At 32.6% G+C, this 25,306-nt stretch overlaps 1 pseudogene; it reads left to right on the forward strand.

Moving 5' to 3' along the window:
- Positions 1 to 13,010: 13,010 nt before the first annotated feature.
- On the forward strand, positions 13,011 to 24,124 carry LOC110664518 (photosystem II CP47 reaction center protein-like; annotated as a pseudogene).
- Positions 24,125 to 25,306: the final 1,182 nt, after the last annotated feature.

Raw genomic sequence — 25,306 nt, forward strand, 5'->3', positions numbered from 1 at the left:
GACAGATAAATAGAGTTATGAAAGTAAAAAAAAAAAAAAAATCGAACAATTGGTAAAAAAAAAAAAAAAATCGAACAATTGGTTCAATTATAACAAAGAAATGTTACGAATGTGAGGAAGACTATGGACTAGAATGGTTATAGGACCAATGACTAGATAAATGATTCTAACATGACCTCAAGGGTCATTCAAGAAGGAACATGAATCGAAATATTAGACAGGACAATAGTAAGAGAAGATTGGTGATATACAAATAAATTAAATGTTGTATTAGATTGTTAAAAGTCTTATACAAATTTGAGGAAAAGAAGATTATACGATCGTATAAAAAGGAAAAAAAATAAACGTATGACTATTGTAAGATGACTATTGGGTAAAATTTCGTGGATGAAATTTATTTTAAGGGGGGGAGAATTGTAACACCCCTATATTCGGTAATGCGTTCTACTGTTCTGGTGACCAGTGTTGCCCGTACAGCTAGGATGCCTAGAACTACACTTCGATATGAGTGAGGAGATATTAAATAATGAAATACAAAAAAAGAAAATACAAGAAAAACAAAGGAAAAATAATAGCAAAGAAATGTAACCAAGTTAAACGAGCCGAGAACCCAAGCGATGGGTGACCGCACGGGGAAGTCACGGAGTGGACCGTTGACTAGCCCTGGGCCGCGGGGAACCCTGGAAAATATTTTTAGGAATTAAATAGACCCCTATTTAAGTATAAATATCATTAGAAATATTAAATAAAAATTAAATAATTAGTACAAAGAAAAGTGGAAAATCGAAAAATGGACAAAACCCGGTGTTACCAAAAAATCGGGAATGCAACCCAAACAGGGGCATTGTGGTCATTTGACATCCCGTTTTGTCTTTTGACCTAAATGTCCATTAAAAATAAATAATATTACACTTGGAAAATATAATGAAAAATTAATTTAGGGGTACCTAATGTAAATAGCAAAAATGGGAAGCTTAATGTGGAAAAATGAAATTTCATATTAAACTAATAATTTATTTCGACATAGTGCTCCACTAATTCATGAAAGTGGACCACTACCACTTCATTTGGACAGCAGATCATTTTCTTCCTCACTTCTCCAAGAACCAGCCAAATTTCTCCCAAGAAAATCCACCATTGACGTCCATTTGAAAGCTTCATGCAAGCTTGATTTAAGCTTCCTTCTTTGCACCTTCCTTCATTAAAGTTAATCCTCACACCATGGGCAGTAGATAGGCAGCAAGAAGACCAAGTTTTGGAGAGATTTTGAAGAATTTCCAAAGTGGTAAGTTTGTATTTTTGGGTTATTGCTTCATTAAAGTTAGTAGGAATGTTATGGGTGTTTGATTTATGAAGAAAATTTTGAGTTTTGATGTTGAATGGGAATGTCCACTTTTGGCAGCCATGGAAGCACCTTGAAGGCAATTTATTTGTGCTTGTAAATGGTGAATTAAATGATTGATTAAATGTATATTGTGTAGGAAATTGTTTGGGTGATATATACTTAGTATATGTAAATGTAAAATGAGATTTAAAGCTTGGAAAGTAATGGAATGTAAGTGTACCATTGTGGCAGTTTGCTAACTCTTGAGGAATGCTGGAATTCATGCTTGGTTTATGGAATAATGATGTTAAAATATGTTGGTTGTTATGGCAGTTTGAGTGCATGTATGATGGTGTGAAGTTGGATATGTAAATGAGCATGAATTGGTGATTGAATTATTGTAAATTGAGTTAGACATATTCTGCACTTATTGGTGCACATTGAATGTAATTGTAAGCTGACAAAATGACCTATAATTTGTTGTGAATTATGTTTAGGTTGTGGTACAACCAGAATTAGTTTGAATGTTAAGTTTGGTGAGTGTTAAAAGTGATGCTTGATGTGTATGCAAGAAATGCAATAAGACAGTTTGAGTTTTAGGCCTATAACTTTAAGTGTGTGGCTCCAATTGGTATGAGACCAATTGGAGGTGAAACTAGGCACAAAATGTGCCAACTTTCATGAAGAAAGCTTACCAAAATTCTGCTTGCAAGGTAGCTTGAAAAATGACCAAATCCGGATTAAGTGCAAATGAGGCCTGAAAATTGACCATTTGGGCAGCAGTTAGTGTTTAGGCCATAACTCACTCAAAACAGATCCAATTGACCTGAAATTTTAACCATGAATAGTTAAGACCCATATCTACAAGTCTTATGAAGACACCAAAGCCCAGAAATGATCATAAGAAAGTCAAACAGCTTGCATAATTCGGGTCCAAAAACTGGCCGAACCTACAATGACTTAAAGTGACCTAAAATGACCAATTTTGGTGCAATTTGACCAGCAATAGTAAAATGACCATAACTTGGTCTATATAACTCAGAATGACCTGAAATTTTGCCCCGCATTCCATAAGACATAGATCTACAATTTGTAGTTTTGACCAAAACCCGAAAACTGAGGGAACTAGGTCGTCCGACTAGGTCAAACTAGTATCCCGGAATCCAGCAAATTGCAAGAAAATGCAGTATACATAGAAATGAACTTGGTAACATGTACCAACCCTAAAAGACTATTGAATGTGAAATGTTAGTAACATTAAAACCTAATTTACCTAGAACGCATCGAGGGTCGATATATTAAGTTGATTAAGCAAATAATAGCATTCAGTGAATTATTTATCAAACATTATCATTAGAGACAGTTTAATTAAGTACTGAAACACTTCAAATTATGTTTCTCAGTTAGCAAAGACTCAGGGAAGGGGAAGGAAACACTGAGTCAGAGCCAAGAGATAGTTATCAGAGGTTTGTGCACAGCTAGTTTTTAACTGATTTTGTTTTGAATATTTCATATGATTAAATGACATATTTTCTTATGTATTATGTTTAACAAGCATTGGATTTAATTCAATGATTATTGAAATTGTTATAGTTTGTATGAATTTAGCTTTGTGAAATGGTATTTCCACAAGTATTAAGCATTGTTATGGATTGAATAAATTATATTTTGGAAAATTGTGATAGAACATGTTTTGAATTGTGATGGTAATTTTCATGGAAAAATGCAAATTTATGATTTGAATTGTGATAAGCATAAAAATTATTGGATATTGAAATTGAATTTGAATCGAATTATATTGTGATTTATGCTCACTAAAAGGATTGTGATATTGTTTTATATCTCACTATAGATGCTTGACTAGGTTATTACCCGTCTCTCTCATTTGTTGAGCAGACAATGGAGTTAGTTGTGTTTTGATTACCATGATACGTGCACAGGCTTAGATTTTCCTCTGATTTGAGGTTAGATCTAAGTTTATTTTATCGTTATGGCCCTTGCGGAAGATTCATTATTGTGATGGTACTGTGCACGATGATTCGACCTCCCTGACCATAGGGAGTTAGAATCTGATTTGACCTCCCTGACCATAGGGAGTTAGAATCACATCGAATATGGCCCTTTCGGATTAGTCTTGCATAGTTAGTGAGATAAAGAATAATTTTTGAGATACAGAATGATTTTTGAGATACAGAATGGCTTTTGAATGGTAAAGAATTGTGATTTCAATTATGATTTATGTATAATTGATTTTGTTGGAATTACCTAAATGGTTAGTTATGATTTGATAAATTGAATTTCATGATCGAAGTCATTTTATACAAATGATTTACATTATTGGCAATGAATATTTTGAGTTTTAGAATTTGATGAGTATTCAGATTTCCAAATTATTTACTGTAAATTTTGTTAATGTATATTGTACTATGTTTTAAATTATAGTTGTGCACCATTGAGTTCACCACTCAGCGATAGCTTTGTATGCTGTCGCAGGTAAGAAGAGCATAGAGCAGTGAGTAAGTTTCTTTGAAGACACTTTCAGTTCAGCTCTAGGTATATTATAGGAATACCCATGTACATAGGTTTTGATGTATGCATGTAATAATATGTATGTAAATTATTTGAGCAGTTGTATAAAAACTCTTGTAAACTATTTTGGTATGTAATTAAATGTAAATTATTGTAAATGTAAATTTGAGATTTCATTTACTTGAATAGTTTTGTGATATAAATTTTGAGTCTTATAATCAATGAAATATTTCTTCATGATGAGATTAGTTTGAAAATGAATTGATTGTGTATTGAGAATTGAATTGTGAATTGAAATAAAGTTTATTGGAGTTGTATTTGAGAAAACATATTGGTAGCATTTTTTTTTGCAGGATTGAAGAACTGTTTTCTCAAAATATAGCCGGCACTTTACCGAAATTTTGAAAAAAAATTTATAACACCAGATTTTAATCGATGATTTAAATTTCACGAAAATTGTTTTAAAATCCCTTGTAGTATATCTAATGGGTTATCGGTAGGCGAAGTACGGTAATTCATTAGGTGTACTACGGGATCATGTTACATCTTATAGGGGAGTAGGGTGTGACATCATATCAATAGTCTGCACTGCATCACCACTAGTAAAGATGAGAGCATGATTTTGATTTTATGGTTTTCCCCCTCCAAGTTTCAAGGGGCCTGGCAACTTGACCTTGTAAATTTTAACTTCCTTGTCCAACTGCTGGTCATACTTCACAAGTACAGAGTAATACTCCTTCTCATCCCCCAATGAGTTCACCTCATCAACATAGGCAACTCCAGGATCCTTCTTTGCCTTTTGAGTACCATATATCTTGCAAGCAATAACATATGTGTATTTCATCAAAGCAGTACCATATTCGTGGCCTTTAAACAACAAATTGACTTCATTACGATTCCTACTTAAACCATTGAAAGGAGGAGATTTTTCAGAATTAAAGCTATCTGAACCACCATCTAGCTTCATTGAACCAAGTTCTCACTAATAATAAATAACTATAACAATAAATAACTCTTTTATTTTTGAATGGCAGTTCCAAAAAAGCGCACTTCTATATCAAAAAAGTGTATTCGAAAAAATATTTGGAAAAGAAAGGGATATTGGACAGTATTGAAAGCTTTTTTGTTAGCAAAATCTCTTTCTACAAGTAATTAGAAAAGTTTTTCTGTGCAACAAATAAAAGATTAAAGGTTGGAATAATCTGATTTGACTTGACATGAAAAAAGGTCTAATTTCATTTATTATTTTCTATTTGGATAAATTTCAACAACTGTTTCTGAACTTATATGATTATAACACTACAGTCCTTCAACTTTAAAATGTAACATAAAACCCCCCAAACTTTTAAATTTTACACAATAAAATCCCTCTGACTTTCAATTATTAATTTTTTAGTTAGAAACTGACGTGAACAGCTCCCACATAGTGCTTAGTCAACATTTCTCTCTAATCTCTTATACAAAGTGTAAAATTATTCTCTCTACACGTGAAAAATTATTCTGTCCACAGAGTGGAAAATGATTTAATTTACACATGGCTTAAGAGAGAAAAGAGAAATACTAACTAAGCTTCATGCTGAAACTGTTTAGGTCAGCGTCTAACTGGAAAACCAGTAATTAGAGGTTAAAGGGATGATACTGTACAAAATTTAAAAGTTGATGGGGTTTTATGTTACATTTTTAAGTTTAGGAACTGTAATGTTACAACTAAATAAGTTCAGGGACGGTTGTCAAAATTTATCATTTTCTATTTTTTATTTATAATATAAATAAAAAGTAGAAAATTTATAAAAATAAAGGATTTCCATTCTTTTTTAATGTTTTGAACTAATCAATATTAAATCGAACTCCTTTTGCTTTTATTTTTTATCATATGTAAAATAAAGAATTCTTTTGCCTACTAAATTCTAAAAATAGTACTTTTTTCTTTTTGTTTGCAAAAAAAAAAAAAAAAGAGAAGACACAAAGTTTGATCTTTCTTTTTATTATTACGATATTTTTTCTTTTTCAGGATAGGGATTATTATTTTCCCCATCGATCCATTTGTCACAATCATAATAATAAATATTCATAAGTTTTGTCTTTTTTATATTTATACTATTTGAATATAATTATAAGGAGTGAATAAAAAAAATGATATTGGGTATCGAATAAAAATATTATAAATAAAGATAAGTAGTAAATAGAAATAGATAAAAATGATAAATAAATAGTGGGTTTCATCGTTTCTATGGTTACTTCTTAAATAGTTAATGTGTACAGTTCACACTCTTTGGCTCTACTCATGAATTATCCAGTAATAGGCCTTTTACAAGGAGACCTATCTATACAGTAACGCTATTTAATTATGAGGATTAGTTAATTAGTTGACCCTATTAGTCCGTTCTTGCAAGAGTAGGGGCATAAATTTTGGCCTTTTCTTTTAATTTAAACAAGATTTCCCTACTTAATAGATAATAATTTCCTACCGATGAGAAATTCTATCTCGTTTTAAATTGAAAATTGAGGTGATTGAATTTGCACCAATGAAACCATAAATTTGATACACAATAGACGAATATGATAAATCTTTTTTTTTTTTAGATAATGAAGGGGATTCTTCCATTCTATTCTATTCATTCGTACTGATCACAGATAGTGGAAAATTTTTTCCTTTCTTTTGTCCAAGCTCACAATCTGAACAAGTCGCACATACACCCTAGTACATGTTCCTCAGCACTGCAGACATCCCCCAAGAGCGGGGTATTTGGTGACATTTCTGATTGGCTGTCTTGTGTTTCTAACAAGTTGTTTAATAGTTGGCATGTTGAATCGTATGCATAGCATAATGGGCTGGTTTAGATAGATCCTAACTGGATGATTATGAATTTTTTCTATATGAATAATCTATTAAATATTAATAGAATAATGGATATTAATTATTAATGATTAGTAAAATAATACAATATTAAATCAAAATTTTGGTAAGAAAATAAAATCTCAAATTGCGATTTGCAAGAAAATTTCTACTATTTCTTATGCAACTGCTACAAGATCAACAATTCCATGAGCTTGGGCTTTAGTTGCTAATATAAAAATATATCTTTCCATGTCTTCGGATACAACCCATAAGGGTTTGCCCATTCTTTGTGCATAAATCCTTGTGAGGATTTCACACAGTTTCAATAGTTCTTCCGCTTCTAGGACAAATTCTCCTATTTGTGCCTCATAAAAACCAGCAATAGGTTGATGAATCATTACCTTGATGATATAAGAAAAAAAATGGTTATTGTATCTCGTATAATAAATAATAAAGTGACGAGAAGAGATAAAGAATAATAAGAAAAGAAAAGAGATAAAGAATAATAAGAAAAAAAGAAGATAGAATTGAACAACCGTACATGCATTATTTGTGCATTACATACGGCTCCACAATAGAATTCACTTTTACCTTTCCTCGAAGAAAAAAAAATATAGAGTTTATCAGGCTTAAATTAGTAAATGATCCAATAACCATCCTTTCCTTGGGAGGAGTTAAAAAACAAAAATACTATGGTGGTCTCGTTGTTTTATTTCATCAATGATTTAGCAATCCCAAAGTTTCTTTTTTCTTTTTGAAAAAAAAATATAATGTTTTTTTCGTACTCTTTCACAACATAAAGAGTGTTAAAAGTCTTCTGGGGCGAAAACAAAAAAGTTTGTGACGCTGAAATAGGCCTTCGATAGAATAAGATAGAATAAAATAAGAAATACCATTAATATCTCATACTACTCTTTTGATACATAATCTAATGTTTAAAAAAAATTCTTATATCTATATCGAATTCAAAATGCCATGCTATTATTACCTAATATTTATATTTCATATAGCGAAGGCATAGTTTCCTTTTTTCTTTCAAATAAAAACCCATTGGCGCCAAGCATGAGAGAATGCTAAATGTTTGGTAATTTTTCCTTCGACCAGAATAAAAGATCCCATTGAAGCAGCTAATCCCATGCATATTGTTTGCACATCGGGTCACACAAATTGCATAGTATTATAAATAGCTATTCTGGGTATTACCCATCCGTTGGGAGAGTTTATAAACAAATACAAATCTTTTGTCTCGCTTTCTATACTGAGATATACCATAAAACCAATAAGTTGATTCAAGATCTCACTATCAACATCTTGACCTAAAAAAAGTAATCTTTCTCGATAAAGTTAGTTGATTATGATAAATATCTATCCTCTAGAAACCGTACATGCCCCTTTTGATGCCAATGGTTCAACAAAAATGCAAAAAGAAAAAAAGAATAAATGTGTAGATTCCAGCCCTCTTTTTTTTTTGTAGTGAGTACTTTTTAACCTTTTTTTTTTTCTAATGCAGGGGTTTTTCTTTCATTTTTTAAGAAAGATGAGTTTTGACTCGTTTACCTAGAAAAAAAATTATTAAACTTATCAAACTAACTTCTCAAAAAAGTATTCTTTCATCGAAATTTAATTCAAATCATGATGGCATTTTCTTATTCCTAAATGGGCTTCTTCAATTCTTTTAGGTTTGTGCTCTACTCTGAGTAAAGATCTACCCGATTTTTATTTGCACATATAAGGCAAATGACCAATACCACGTCTTTTTGTTACAACTTCTTCTTTTTTTATTTAATTAATTTCACGCCTTTTGCCAAATATTTGACGTATTCATTCTATTTATATTTTTTTATGGAATATGATTAGCAGTTTGAAATTTTTCCTAATTTATAAAATTTATGAATAGAATATGATACAAGAAGTAATCATAATAGATATATTGTCAATTGGGTTTTCTAAACAGAGCCTACATACTTCATTTTTTTGATCTAAACATGTCACACCCTACCCCTCTGTAAGGCATAATATGATCCCGTAGTATACCTAATGAATTACCAACTCCGTCTACTGATAATCCATTAAATACACTACAAGGGATTTTAAAAACTTTTCTTACTTCTTTTACAGTGGTGAGCACTATTTACAGGTGTTAAAAACCTTTTTGAACTGAAGTGATAGAACTAACACATTTGAATTATTTGGAGTTTCTGTAAAAATTTTAGCAGAGTGCCATCTGTATTTTGGATAAAACAGTTCTTCAGAAAACCTGTAAAAAGCACTTCAATAAATTTCCAAATCTCAACTTCAACATTTTTCTCAACACAACATATTTCTCAAGTCAAATTCACAGTAATTTTTCAAAGACTGAGATAAAGAAAATATAATACAATTTTTACAAGCCAAAATAACTCATAATTAATTTACAACTTCAATGTACAATTTTTATTTACAACTGCTCAAAACCAACAACAATATGTACATACAGTGAACATCATTACATTACAAAATACAAAATATTGGTATACTCATTATACCCGGTAGTCTCTCGCTGGAGGTACTAGCAGCCTAGTCACGCCTGCCTGTCTGCCTGTCTACTGCGATAAAGAATAAAAGCTATCGCTAAGACAATGTCTCAGTGGTGCACAACATTAACCAAATACAATTTAAATCATAATTCATAAGTCATGTAAACAGTGGATACTTAAAACCATAGTTAATTTCAAGACAATAATTGTCAATCAGAATTTAAACTCCATTTCTCAATATCACAATAAATTTCAATAAGTCAAATCATGGTTGAATTCAAAAGACAGTATATGTCAATAAGAGTTTAAATTCATTTCACAATCTCACAATACATATCAATAAATCACACACAGCTTTAATCATGTTCCCAAGTCAATTCATCCCAAAAGCCGATGGCTAATGAGGTATTCAATTCATCCCAAAAGTCAATGACTAATGAGGAATAACATAGCTAGCTAGCAAAAATATGAGTACTCATTCTATTCGTCCTCAGTAGGCACACACCTCAACACTTCAACCAGAGAGGGAATTCAATTCATCCCACTAGACAAGCTAGCGAGGAATATAATCAATGTACATGATAGCTGTGGTTTCAAACCAATTACAGTGCTTTTCAATCAATAAGTATCCATCAAATATCATTCAAACCATTTTTCACAATTTCACAATTTAAAACAATAATATGCAAATAGTCATAATTTATTTCAATTGAAAATAATTCAAAAGAAATAGTTGTTGTGCATAAACCTCTGATAACTGTCTCTCGGTCTGGAATCAGTGTTTCCTTCCCTTTTCCTGAGTCTTTGGTAACTGAGAAACACAATTTGAAGTGTTTCAGTACTAAATTAAACTGTCTCTAACGATAATGTTTGATAAGTAATTCACTGAAGGCTATTATTTGCTCAATCACCTAATGTACTGACCCTCGATGCGTTTTAGGTAAATTAGGTTTTAGTGTCATTAATATGTCACATTTGATAGGGTTTTAGGGTTGGTACGTTTTACCAAACTCTTTTCCTTGTTTAGTGCATTTTCTTGCAATTTGCTGGGTTCCGGAATACTAGTTTGACCTAGCCGGACGACCTATTTCCCTCAGTTTTCGGGTTTCGGTCAAAACTACAAACTTGTAGATCTATGTCTTATTGCACGCGGGGCAAAATTTCAGGTCAATCCGAGTTATGTAGACCAAGTTATGGTCATTATACTATTGCTGGTCAAATGGCATCAAATTAGGTCAATTTTAGGTCAATTTGGTCAACTTTGGTTCGGCCAGTTTTTGGACCCGAACTTGTGCAAGCTTTTTGACTTGCTTCTGGTCATTTCTGGGTTTTGGTGTCTTCATAAGACTTGTAGGTATGGGTCTTAACTATTCATGGTTAAAATTTCAGGTCAATTGGACCTGTTTTGAGTGAGTTATGGCCTAAACACTCACTGCTGCCCAATTGGTCATTTTTCAGGTCCTAATTGCACCTAATCCGAATTGGTCATTTTCTTAGGTCACCTTGCAAGCAGAATTTTGGTATGCTTTCTCAATGAAAGTTGGCAAATTTTGTGCCTAGTTCCACCTCCAATTGGTCTCATACCAATTGAGGTTACACATTTAAAGTTATAGGCTAAAATGTACACTGCCCTTAGTTACCTTGCTTAACACACATCAATTACACACTTACATTACTACATGTCCACTTCCCCTTACCATTTCTGTTTTGGTTCATTACCAAAACCATATTCCACTTCACTTAAATGTCACTTTGGGCAGATTGCAATTATCCTCAATACACCAATTAAAACTCACATTTACAAGTTCTAAGTACAATCACATATACACCTAAACATTACAAATTTTTTTTACATATACTTACACAATCAATCTATACACATCTCCATCAATTCTCAAGGTCAATATTCTTCCAATACTTTCATGAACATATACATTTATTCAAGAATCTCAAGGCTGCCACAAACTTCCTCAACACCAAAGTATTCCACAATTCATCAATTTCCATCCAAATGCAAAAATCACCATATATATATATGGAATAATTTACTAGGATATTACATCACCATAACCAACATAATTCTCATCAAATATATGTACAAATACTTCATCAATACATGACTACATGGCTGCCCAAAAATGGATATCTCAATAACTCTTCAAACTTAAAAATTTCCTTCACAAAACCAACACCCATAACATGTACACAAAGTTTAACAAAGAAATCTTCAAAAATGTAAACTTACCTTATGGTTAGAACTTGCCAAACCTTGATTAAACTTCTTAAATTTGGTATCAAGCTCTTCCTTATGATGTGTAGACAAACTTTCATGAAGGAACCTAAGTGATTGAAGGTGAAATGGAGGGGTGGATCAAGCTTGAATGAAAAACGTTAATGGAGGTTTTCTTCTTCTTCAATTCGGCAATGTTGAGAGAATTGGAGAAGATGAAGAATTCAGCTGCATTATGGACTTACACCTGCCCCACTTCATGTTTATTTTATTCATTAGTGGACCACTTACTTAATTAATTCATATTATAAGTTAAACTTTCACTTATTCCACATTAAACCCTTAATTCTCACTATTTACTTTAGGTACCACCAAATTAATTTTTCATTTTATTTTCTAAGTGTAATATTATTTATTTTTAGTGGACATTTAGGTCAAAAGATAATTCGGGATGTCAAATGACCATAATGCCCTTGTTCGGGTTGCATTCCCGATTTTTCGGTAACACCGGGTTTTGTCTGTTTCTCGATTTCTCACTTTTCTTTGTACTAATTATTTAATTTTTCTTTGATCTTTCTAATGATATTTATTCTTCAATAAGGGTCTATTTAAGTGCTAAAAATGTTTTCTAGGGTTCCCCGCAGTCCAAGGCTAGTCAACGGTCCACGCCGTGACTTCCCGGTGCGGTCACCCATCGCTAGGGTTCCCGGCTCGCTTAACTTGGTTACATTTCTTTGCTATTATTTTTCCTTTGTTTTTCTTGTATTTTCTCTTCTTGTATTTCATTATTTTATGTCTCCTCACTCATATCGAAGTGTAGTTCTAGGCATCCTAGCTGTCCGGACAGCACTGGTCACCGGAGCAGTAGAACGCACTACCGAACTTAGAGGTGTTACAAAACAAGCCAACCATAAATTATTTTAATTGATAATATTAATCTAGGTACTTCAAAAGCCTAGATCTAATTGGACTTCATTGCACTTCACGCTCTAAAATTTTGATGATTTATTCAATCTTTCTTATGCGAAATAGAGGATATCTCAATCGAGGGAGAGAATGGGGGAAATCCATATGACCCAATATTTCTGACAAGTCGCACTATACGTCAATCCAAATTGAATCTTCTTCCCCAGGATTTGGAAAAGGGACTTTTGGAACACTGATAGGCATTAAATGAAAGAAAAAAAAATTAAGTACTCTATTTTACTTTAATGTGAAATGTAACAATGAATTTATTGTCTTAATAATATTGATCTTTATAATATTTTTTGCGTGGATTCGATAAGTTTATAAAAAATAAAATAAAGGAAGACAAAACAAATAGAGTCAAATTTTTACGAATAGGTCCTTCGAGTAATGAACAAATCTCTATGCATTTGCTCATATAAAATGGAGTCAACTCCCCATTGCGTATTGGTACTTATCGAGTATAGAATAGATCTGCTTCTCTTTTCTTTGTTCCTACAAATAGAATTGTTACATTATTATTATTACTAAAATAAAAAAAATGAATAGAAAAAAATATATTAATTCTTTCTACGAGATAATCCACTTAAAAGGGAAGGTCCAGAACATACTTTTTTTCAGTGCAATAAAGTTACATAGTTTCTATTTTTCGTTAATAAAGGGGTATTTCCATGGGTTTGCCTTGGTATCATGTTCATACCGTCGTATTGAATGATCCCGATCATTTACTGTCTGTTCATATAATGCATACAGCTTTGGTTGCTGGTTGGGCTTGCTCGATGGCTCTATATGAATTAGCAGTTTTTGATTCCTCTGACCTCGTTCTCGATCCAATGTGGAGACAGGGTATGTTCATTATACCCTTTATGACTCGTTTAGGAATAAGCAATTCATGGGGTGGTTGGAGTATCACAGGAGGAACTATAACAAATCCAGGTATTTGGAGTTATGAAAGCGTAGCTGGGGCGCATATTGTGTTTTCTGGCTTGTGCTTCTTGTAATACCCCTCACTCGATTACAGTGTAGCCGAGCAACGCGTGCTACATTCTGTGCCAGAGCACCCTTATCTTCTCTTACTTTATTCCTTTAATCATTTTTAAGTTATTATCTTTTAATATCAAATATTTTTCTATGGAGAAACAGCGGAGTTTCCCCTATTTCTATTACTATTTGACGTATTTCACTATTCACCTATTTGAAATTCAACAATATTTTCAAAATAAAATCTTATCCGTGCTAATCATAATTATCTCATCAATCATTCTTATAATTCTCTCATATTTCAAATCTCATCCATATATTTCAATTTCATAATCATTTCCATACATTTCCATTCATACTCAATTCATATGTAAAAATTTTCAAATTACATAAATTTACATGATTTATAAACTAATTATACAAGTTCATAATTTACATAATATACAAAATACATAAAATAACTTATATAGGCCCTATCTACATACATTGCTGAGGAGGTGACAACCTTGAATACTTCAGACACTTCTGCAGATCAGAACTCCAAAATCTCTATTTAATATTCGCTGGGCTTTACCTTCAGTACCTACGCGAAGGAAACAATCTATCGCGCTAAGCATTGCTGCTTAGTGGTGCAATAATATAACAAGAAAATAATATACAATAAAAAAAAAGAAATAGATCAAAATTTGGATACTCTGGAATTTAATCTAATTTCATATAATACTTTTAGTATTAACTATCCTTTGTTGTAATTTATTCATCTTTAAAAGCGCTCAATTCTTTCATAATAATTACATATTCTTACTCATTTATTTAATTGCTAATATTTTCAGTTGCTAATATTCTTAACTTATTTTAATAAATTTCACTACCCAAGTAACCTATGACAGGCTGACTAAACTGGATAACGGGTCGTTGGCACTGGACACCACGGTGCCTCGGGCCGTCATACCATGGGACACAGAACGTCAACCACGTATGCAGTCAGAATGGCTAAAAAGCCATGATAACACATAATCGATCATAAAAGCCATGAGTACGGGCGTAAAGCCATGAGTGCGGGCATAAAACCATGAATACAGATGTAAAGCCTTTCGCAGTACTGCTAAAACAATACCCTATTGGCATGCCAATCTATCCAATCTGACACACATGTCTAGGAAATACATGGGCACATAGTACCATTAAGTGTTCATAAGTTTCATTATTTCATTATATATTCTAATTACAATTTCTAGCATTTTAATCTTTTTCATAATAAAATATAAATTTCCAAGTCTAATATTCACATAATTTATATATTCGTTATATTATCCTAATGATCACACATTACAACTTCTTCTTATTGCTAACACTCTTATTTTCACATATCATATTTGATATATTCATAAGACCTATAGTTCTCCTATAGTATTCTATAATATATATATATATATATATATATAATATTTAAATAAAAATTTTCAGTTACTGATAAATTTCATACTCCTTATCATTTTGAATTTACTAGAATCAACAAACACCATAATTGTCATTTACAATCATAATAACATCATGACCATGTTAAGCCAATTCCTCATAATTCAAAAAAAAAAAAAAAATCATTGCTACCAAGTATATCCTGATCACATAACTTATATAACTATAATTTTAAAATATATTACCACCAGACTACCTTAATTTTTCCAACTTGTATTTACTTTCTAGTACAGTTTATTACATATTCACTTTTTTACTATCATATTTATACTTGCCAAGTTTTCACTTTCAAATTTTCTTTCCTTTTAACATCCTTTACAAATATATTTTAAAGTCTAATTCTCTCAACTATGATTCTAAACTCATTCTTTAATTAAAAATAATTTAATAATTAACACACTTCTAATTCAATACAGAGCTTCTAGCTCATAATATCACATTTCTAGAGAAAATTCTAGCTCTTTAACAACTATGATAGACTAAAATCCCAAAGCTCTATTTATCAACAAGTTCCAACTAATCTTTTACTTATGTCCTAGAAGTTACTATTCACTTAACCATTTCCATTCAAAGGTGGACCTTTTTTTTTATTCATAATAGATTTGTGAAGCTTAAATTCACTAAGATACCACATTTTGCATTTTATTTTTGTTGGCATTGGTTGCCAAACTCAATTCCTAGTCTCCTTGGTTTTATTTCAAATTTCCAGAATTTGAGGTCCATGTTTACTGTTCTATTGGACCTTGCTACAGTGAACTTTTGACAAAACTTTTTTCATGAAAGTTGTTCCTTTATGTATCTAGTTTAATTTCCTTTTTGAATCACTCTATTTGGAGTTTTCTAACTTAAGTTATGCAAATTTCAATAAAGCTGGTCGGATTGGTATCTACCTAGAATTTCTGGGTAGAAACCAATTCTGGCAGTTTTGGTGTCCTGACTTTGATGGACAATTTCATTAAGTTCTGGTCAAAATTTGGAGTTATGTTCTTCATGAAAGTTGTTCTAAATTGTCTAAGCTTTCTATTGATATAAAATTCAGGTCAATTGGACCTTTCTACACTGAGTTATGACCAAATGAATGAACACTGTTCATTTGGTCATTTTGCCCAGGCAGAATTGGTGCTACCCGTATTTGTGTTAGTAGTATGCCCTAGAGCATATCATTTAGTATGTATCTTGTACATATTTTTATTAATAAAAGGCATTTCCACTTTTCTATTTACATAATATATTTATGTGTAATAGAAAAGGTCCATTGATATTTTGTTAGAAATATTATTCTTAAGTTGTTAAGAATATGAGTGACAATATTTCTAGCACGAAGTATCATAAATAGGTTCACAATCGAGGATACTTCATAATAAGGATATGACTTATCCAGAAAGATTGTATTCATATTTGTTCCCAAGTTATTTATATGAGATATAAATAAGATGGAATGGTGAGTCTCATGCCATATAACAAACATGATAGGCACTTATAAATGATAAGTAGGCCGAACCAGTGACACTTATGACAAGCACATGGAGTTTACTCTTGTCAATGTTTTGTCATAAATCATATCAGTGCATATAATCTTTAGACCTGAGATAGCACAGTTATCTTGTATATAGGTAGTTTGAGTTTGATACTGCTTTCATACTTGTACTGTGTATGGGTATATGGGCATGTGTTGGCTCCTACTAGTTATATATGGAGGTAGGTGTTGATCAAGATGGAATCTGTTCCTCTAAGTAAATAGAGATAAAATCCTATGTTCATTTAATTGTTCTTGATGTTTCAAGTTCCTGGCCAGGACAGATAGATTTATTCAGAAAAGAGTTTCTGATGAGAAAATCTTTTTAATCAAGAACTGGAATTAAAAGAGAACATAATATTCATAGCAAATGGAGTTTGACATAAACCATGACTCCAGCTTGAGTTGGGATTTTGTAACAGAGAGATTCTAGTGCATGGTAACATATGATTATAGGTTCATTTAAGGTAAACCTTATTACTAATTGGGTGGCCATGGCATGCTATGCTAGGTGTTAACCATGGTCTATGAGGTTCATAAAATGATTTAGAGAAATCATTTATGATAAGAAAGAGTTCTGATGATATTAAGAGTTGATATCATGTCTCATTGCCAATTAGTGATGAGCCTAGTAAGTCACACACATACACAAGTTATCACCTAATTAAATATGATTTAATTAATTAATTAAAGAGTTTAATTGATTAATTAAATAGGTTTGGTTTGTAATTAGTTTGCAAAGTCCCTAGCATGACTTGAAATCAAATCTAGATTATTGGATGTGTAGTATAAATTAAATTTATATTTAAAGTGTTTAAATATGAATTTAATTAATGAGAAATTAATTAATAGAGATTAATTAATTAATTTATATTTGATATAAATTAATTAAAAGAAGAGAAATAATTATTTTGGGTTGAGAACTCAAAATTAAGACACAGGGGCATTTTGGTCATTTTGCAGTGTGACACGTGGCACCATGAGATGGTGACACATGGCATAACACATAAGCTTGCCAAATGTTTTTTAATCATGTAAGATGATTAAAATCAAGATTACATATAGGTTTGAAACTTGGCACAATGTGATTGGGTCACTTAAACCTATAGCTAATCAAAGGGTGACATGTGGCAAGGGTTTAATGTGTTAACCTAGCTATTTAAGTGTTGTTATGAGAAAATAAAATACAACCAGCAGCCACACTCCTTGGTCACGCCATTTTGCAGCCCTCCCTCTATTCTTCTTCATCTCTCATCAATTCAAAGAGATTAGCCATCAATCTCTTAAATTAAGAACACTAGAAATCGTTTCTAGTGTCCTGTTTATATCTCTAATCTTTTAAAAGGCAGAACTTGAATTTCTAATTAATAGAGAAGGCTTTAGAAGCTGTTCAAGGGCTGCCATAGGTGTTCTTGGTGTGGACAAGCTAGAGGGACAACATCTGTTGTCCTGAAGATGAATCTCAAAGGCGCAGACACGCTGCAATGCATCAAGAGGTTAGTGTAATCATTCTTGATTTAATCTAGGGTTCTAAAATTAATCTGATTAATTTTAAAATCTTAAATGGCAAATATAGATCCAAAAACATATTGAAAAGAGTTTTAATATGTTTTTTTATCATTGAAATCAAATAGATAAAAATAAATATTGCATGATGCATGTGACCCTAGGTGAAAATTTTTGAATTCAATGGTATAAACTTGTGTTTTTCACGCTTCCGTTCCTTCAATTTGGTCAATTTTTAGGGCATCCTAAGTTTAGTTTGTGCCATTATGTGTCTAATTTCATGTCCAATTGGCCTTGTACCAGTTGAACCTACACAACCCAAGTTATAGCTGCCTAAACATGCTGGACTCACATCCAGACCTGCAGGGCACTCAAGGTAGCACTCTCATTTCAATTCCAATGCCACAATGTTCTCCAATTTAAGATCAAAATTCATCAAATGGTCACTAATTAACCATTAGAACTTAAATTAAACATCTAAGCACTAAATCCTCAATTAAATCTCAAAACCCTAACCCTAACAATCCATTACTTCATCTAACATACATAAATCAACATCTAACTCTAATATAGTGATCAAACATCATTCCCAAGCAATTTAATTCAATTAAATCAACAATTCTCAACCTCCTCCCATGGCTTCTGAAAATTTGAATGTCCCTAACATGTATATTTTCTTCAAATTTTCTCCATTTTCTAACTTAACTCAAAGTTCAAATAAAAAATGTAAAGAGAGAAGTAAGAGATTTAGCACTAGCCTTGAAGTGGCACTTCTTGAACTTGTGAAAAACCTTCTCTTTTCCTCTTTTCTTGGTTGTCAATAGCTTAGTCTAAGTGTGGAATTAATTTTTGATGGAAGGAGTTATGGATTTTGGTGGAAGAATGAAGAAGAAATCAAGCTCAAGCTTGACAAAAATGGTGAAAGCTCACCATGAAAGAGATTCGACTATCTTGAAAAAAAATGAAGAAGATGGCTTTTAATTTTTAATTTGTCTTCATCAACTCTCTCTTATCTTCTTATATGTATTTGTTTAATTTTTATTGGTCAAAATATTTTAATTATGTCATTGCATGTTGTCATGCTTACATCATAAATGCCTTTAATTTCTTTTCTTCCTTCTTCTTTTCTTTTCTTTTTTTTTTCTATTAAATTTTTAGCAATATTTATTCATATTTTATGTTATATAATTTACTTACATAAGTGGACAAGTTGGTTTAAAATCGTCTCTGAAGGCGAAATTGTGACACCCCTTACCCGACTACAGTGTAGCCGAGCAAGTTATGCCACTCAGTGTGCCGAGCAAGTTATGCCACTCAGTGTGCCGAGCACTCTATTTTATCTTAATTCATTTTTATTCTTCCTTTTGAATATAACTTGTGAAATATAATTTATTTAAGCCATTTATGAAAATTATAATTTATTTGAGGTTCCGAGAATTTTATAGAAAATCCGGCAAAGTACCGGCTAAAAATGGAGAAAACAGTTCTTCGGAACTTGTGAAAAACACTTCCTATGATCATATTCAATCATCTCATCACTCATTTCTCAATCATTCATCTCATGTGATATCATGTATAAATCACAGATAAACATTCACTTTTACAATCATTAATACGATTTTTCATTATTTACATGAACCTCAAAATACATTCCATAAGTTCAAATACATATGAGAAAATAGAAATTAGTTACAAAATGTCAAAATGAAACCTAGTGTCCTACCAATGCACTGTGGATGGTGAGGTGACACGGACACTATGCAGAACTGTGAACTGCCTTACCGAATCTGTGGTCTACTGGGCCCTCTGTCCAAATCTTCAGTACCTACGCGTTGCAAAAGCGACGCGCTAAGCATAAAGCTAAGTGGTGCCAATAATACAAGAAAATATAATATGCAAATAAAAATAATAATTTCGTTGCTATTGTGTTCATAAGAGATGAATAATTACTGACTTATTGTTTAGTCGAGTGCTAATCATGTTTTATAATATTAACTTCTTCATGCATTTCGTTAATTATTTTCTTCATGATCTTGAGCTTCTTTGTATTTTTGTAATCGTTCCTGATACTTAATTTTCGTATTTTCTTTAATAATCAGTTCAATCACAGTTATACTTTTCCATGCCCAAGTAACCTATACTGGACGAGTGGACTGGATAACGGGTCGTTGGCACTGGACACCGCGGTGCCTCGGGCCGTCATACCATGGGACGCAGAACGTCAACCATGTATGCAGTCAGTATGGCTAAAAAGCCATGATATCACATAATCGGGCATAAAAGCCATGAATACGGGCATAAAAGCTATGAATACGGGCATAAAGTCATGAACACAGGCATAAAGCCTTTCGCAGTACTGCTAAAACAATACCCTTTTGGCATGCCAAACTATCCAAACCAATCACATTAGGCCTACTAGGGCATTTTACACTTTTAAGTTTCACAATTTTTGAATTTCAAGTCTTGGTGTCACTATTCACTTCATTGGTCAACAAAAAGTTGACTTTTGCATAGAAAATAGGTGTATTGGTTTTAACACCCTAAACATACCACATTTTGTATTTCAAACTTGTTGGTATTGGTTGCCAATACCATTTCTAAGCTTAATGCTAATTGAGCAAAATTTTCAGTTTTCATGCTTCATCTTTACTGTTCCATTTGTTATTTTTACAGTGGGAATTTGAGGAAATGGTAAACATGAAAGTTGTTCCTTATTTTGTCTAGTTGAATTTCCTTTTTTGAATCACTCCATTTGGAGTTTTGTAGCTCAAGTTATGGCCAAAATAAGTTTACTGTTTACGTGTACTGTTCCTGCTGAAATTTTGGGTTTTGGCAGATTTTGGTCCAACTTTGGTCAGTAATTTGACCAAGTTAAGTTCATAATTTGGTCTAACTTTCTTCATATGAAATGTTCTACCATGCCTTAGGTTTCCATCGATTCAAGAATCGCCTAAATCTGAGTTTTCTAGAGAGAGTTATAGCCATCCAAATATTACTGTTCAAATGTAAATCTGCAGAGTTGCAGGTTTGATAACTCAACTTTGTTCAATAATTTGAATGGGTTAATGGCATATCTACAGTGAGTTATGGCCATATCTACAGTGAGTTATGGCCAAATGAACAGTTACTGTTCATTTGGTCATTTCTGCAGGTGCTGGTTGCAGGGTATCCGGAATGGGGCCAACTTTTGGTCCTCTTGCTTTGGTCTTTTGGGCATAGTTTCTTCAGCAAAAATGTGCCATTACAAGCCTAGTTTCATGTCTAATTGGCTAAACACCAATTGGACCAACACAGCCCAAGATATGGCAGTCCAAGTGGACTGAAATTTCAGTCACTCTGCTGCTGTCCTAAGGCAGCCTACACATTCACTTTTCCATGCTACATTTCAGTCCAAATTGTGGTCAACTTACTTAAAATGGTCACTAATTGACCCTTATAATGTTCTTTCACAATTTCATAAGCTAAATCCAAGTTTCACACCTTAAAACCCTAATTTCCATTATAAATTTTCACAACTACCTTAATTAATCACTTTCATTCCTTACATATATATATATATATATATATATATATATTTTTAAACATACTCTCTAGTTCACTCTAAGTCCATCAAGACACTCAATCATGTTCCTTCTTTAGGGCTGCCAAAAATCATGGTGGACATACACATAAATTTTATTCATTTAAGTTACAAATTCATACTTGTTTCAAGTCTCTAGCATGGGATTAAAGAGTTTTAAGTATATATATGCACTAACCTCTTGTAGGGCAGAATTTTCCCAAGTTAATCTTCACTTTCTTTCCCTTTCTAGGCTGCCAAACACTTCCCAAGACGTAGAGACAAGTTTTTAGTGAAGGGACTTAGGGTTTTGGGGTGAGGAAAGCATGGAAATTGAAGCTTTAGAAAGTTTGTTAATGGAGGAGTGAGGGAAGAGGTGAAAAACGTTTTTGAAGGAGAAGAAGGGCTGCTGTTTGCTTTTTAATTCTTTGGTCTCTTTTGACTCTTTTTATTAGTTAATTTGATGGTTACTTAATTGTGATTGGTGGACAATTTTAAATGACCTCATAATATGTCATAATTGGCATTTTATTGTATTTTCTTTTCTTTTCTCTTCTACTAACTTCAAATTAATTTTTCATCAACATTAATTCATATTTTATGTCATAATAATTATTTACTCAACTGGACAAGTCGGCCAAAAATCGTCTCTGAAGGCGAAATGACCAAAATGCCCTCCATTTGGCTTAACGGGTCAAAATTGTCTGTACCGATTGAAAAATTTTTCTAGGTATTTTCTTGGCATTCTAATGCCATAGGAACCTCAATGACCCTTCTCTGAAGTCCCAAAAATTATTTTATGAATTTTTCCCCGGGTCTAGGGCTCCTCATTGCGAGAACCGCAACTTCCCTTCGGTTACCCATCGCTTGGGCACCGGCTCATTTGACTTGGTTGTATTTTATTTCTAAAATTTTTACTAAATTTTTCTTATTAATATTTGAGTTAATTTTGGTCCCTCACATTAGTTTAAATATTTTTCCGGACGTTTTAGCTGTCCAGACCGACACCGGTCACCGGAACAGTAGAATGTATGGAGTTGCTACTGGGAGGGTGTTACAGAAACGACCAAAATGCCCTCCGTTTGGCTTATTAAGCCAAAATCATCTGTACCGATCGAAAAATTTTTCTAAGCCTTTTCTTGGCATTCTAATGCCATAGAAACCTCAATGACTCTTCTCTGGAGTCTCAAAAATTATTTTGTGAATTTTCCCCTGGGTTTAGGGCTTCTAGTTGCGAGGACCGCAACTTCCCACTAGGTTACCCATCGCTAGGGCACCGACTCATTTAACTTAGTTGTATTTTATTTCTAAAATTTTTTCTAAATTTCTCTTATTATTATTTGAGTTATTTATAACTCATCACTCTAGTCTAAATATTTTTCCAGACGTTCTAGCTGTCCGGACCGACACTGGTCACTAGAACAGTAGAATGTACGGATTGCTACAGTGAGGGTGTTACACTTCTTGGCAGCTATTTGGCATTTGGTGTATTGGGATCTTGAAATATTTTGAAATGAACGTATAGGAAAACCTTCTTTGGATTTGCCCAAGATCTTTGGAATTCATTTATTTCTCTCTAGGGTGGCTTGGTTTGGGTTTGGCGCTTTTCATGTAACTGAATTGTATGGTCCCGGAATATGGGTGTCTGACCCCTTATGGACTAACTAGAAAGGTACAACCTGTAAGTCCAGTATGGGGTGTGGAAGGTTTTGATCCTTTTGTTCCTGGAGGGATAGCCTTTCATCATATTGCAGTGGGGACATTGAGCATATTAGCGGGCCTATTCCATCTTAGTGTCCATCCGCCCCAACGTTTATACAAAGGATTACGTATGGGAAATATTGAAACTGTCCTTTTGTTATTGCTAGAACTATGTGGTATGGTTCAGCAACTCCCCCGATTGAAATATTTGGTCCCACTCATTATCAATGGGATCAAGGATACTTCCAGCAAGAATTATATCGAAGAGTTAGTGCTGGGCTAGCCGAAAATCAAAGTTTATCCGAAGCTTGGTCTAAAATTCCCAAAAAAGTAGCTTTTTATGATTACATCAGTAATAATTTGGCAAAGGGTGGGTTGTTTAGAGTAGGCTCAATGGACAACAGGGATGGAATAGCTATTGGGTGGTTAGGACATCCTATCTTTAGAGATAAAGAAGGGCGTGAACTTTTTGTACGTCGTATACCTACTTTTTTTGAAACATTTTCAGTTGTTTTGGTAGATGGAGATGGAATTATTAGAGCCGATGTTCCTTTTCGAAGGGCAGAGTCGAAGTAGAGTGTCGAACAAGTAGGTGTAACTGTTGAGTTCTATGGTGGCGAACTAAACAGAGTCAATTATAGTGATCTTACTACTGTGAAAAAATATGCTAGACACGCTCAATTGGGTGACAATTTTGAATTAGATCATGCTACTTTGAAATCCGATGGTGATTTTCATAGCAACCCAAGGGGTTGGTTTACTTTTGGACATGCTTCGTTCACTCTACTCTTTTACTTTAGACACATTTGGCATGGTGCTCAAACTTTGTTCAGAGATGTTTTTGCTGGTATTGATCCAGATTTAGATGCTCAAGTGGAATTTGGAGCATTCCAAAAACTTGGAGATCCAACTTCAAGAAGATAAGTAGTATGATACAATATTTGATTTCTTATTTTTTGCCTCTATTTTCTTTTTGTAATTTGACATTAAGGTACTGGAGACTTCTTAATTTGAATAGCTGCCTTTGAATCTTGTTTTTTTCTTAATTATTTTTTTTATTCGGGAGACGATCCAAAATAAATAGGTATGAGAGCTATAATTGTAAACCACGATTGAATTTATGGAAGCATTGGTTTATACATTCCTTTTAGTCTTAACTTTAGGAATACTTTTTTTCGCTATCTTTTTTTGAGAACCGCCTAAAATTCCAACTAAAAAGGTAAAATGATTTTTTATTATCTTAATTGAAGCAAAGAGCCTCCCAATATTGGGAGGCTCTATACTTTAACTAGTCCCCGTGTTCCTCGAATGGATCTCTTAGTTGTTGAGAGGGTTGCCTAAAAGCAGTACATAAGGCATACCCAGTAAAACTTACAAGTAAACCAGATATAGAGATGGCAACTAGGGTTTCTGTTTCCATTATTATATATTATATAATTTCAAGACCCTAATGGATCTATAATAAGATCATTTATTTACAACGGAATGGCGTACAAAGTCAACAGATCTCAATTAATACAAATAGGATTATGGCTACACAAAGTGTAGAGGGTAGTTCTAGATCTAGTCCAAGACGAACTATTGGATTGATTAATGATAAATTGTATTTAACAAAATTTTGAATTATTAACAAAGTAAAGATTTTTGTGCATACCAAATTAAAATGCACTGATATTATTTTATTTAATAAATTTATTATTATTATTACTATTCAATAAAAAAAATTTTAAACTTAATTAATAATTAAAAAGGGAAGTGCTTATTTTATGGTAAAAAATTAATTCATTTCAATTATTTCACAAGAAGAAAAAGACGAAAACAAGGGATCTGTTGAATTTCAAATAGTAAGTTTCACTAATAAGATACGAAGACTTACTTCACATTTGGAATTGCATAGAAAAGATTATTTATCTCAGAGAGGTTTGCGGAAAATTCTAAGAAAACGACAACAACTCCTATCTTATTTAGCGAAGAAAAATATAGTACGTTATAAAAAATTAATTAGCCTGTTGGATATTCGACAATAAAAAACTCATTAATTTGAAGAGTTTTTTTGAATTATTTGATTTATTAGATCTTGAGATGAACTTCTTTTTGTTTTCAGTAATTCATGGACGAATGGATCAAGGAAACCCTATGAATGTACCAGCTACACGAAAA

The sequence above is a fragment of the Hevea brasiliensis genome, chromosome 7 (genome assembly GCF_030052815.1).
Source record: "Hevea brasiliensis isolate MT/VB/25A 57/8 chromosome 7, ASM3005281v1, whole genome shotgun sequence".
Lineage (NCBI taxonomy): Eukaryota > Viridiplantae > Streptophyta > Magnoliopsida > Malpighiales > Euphorbiaceae > Hevea > Hevea brasiliensis.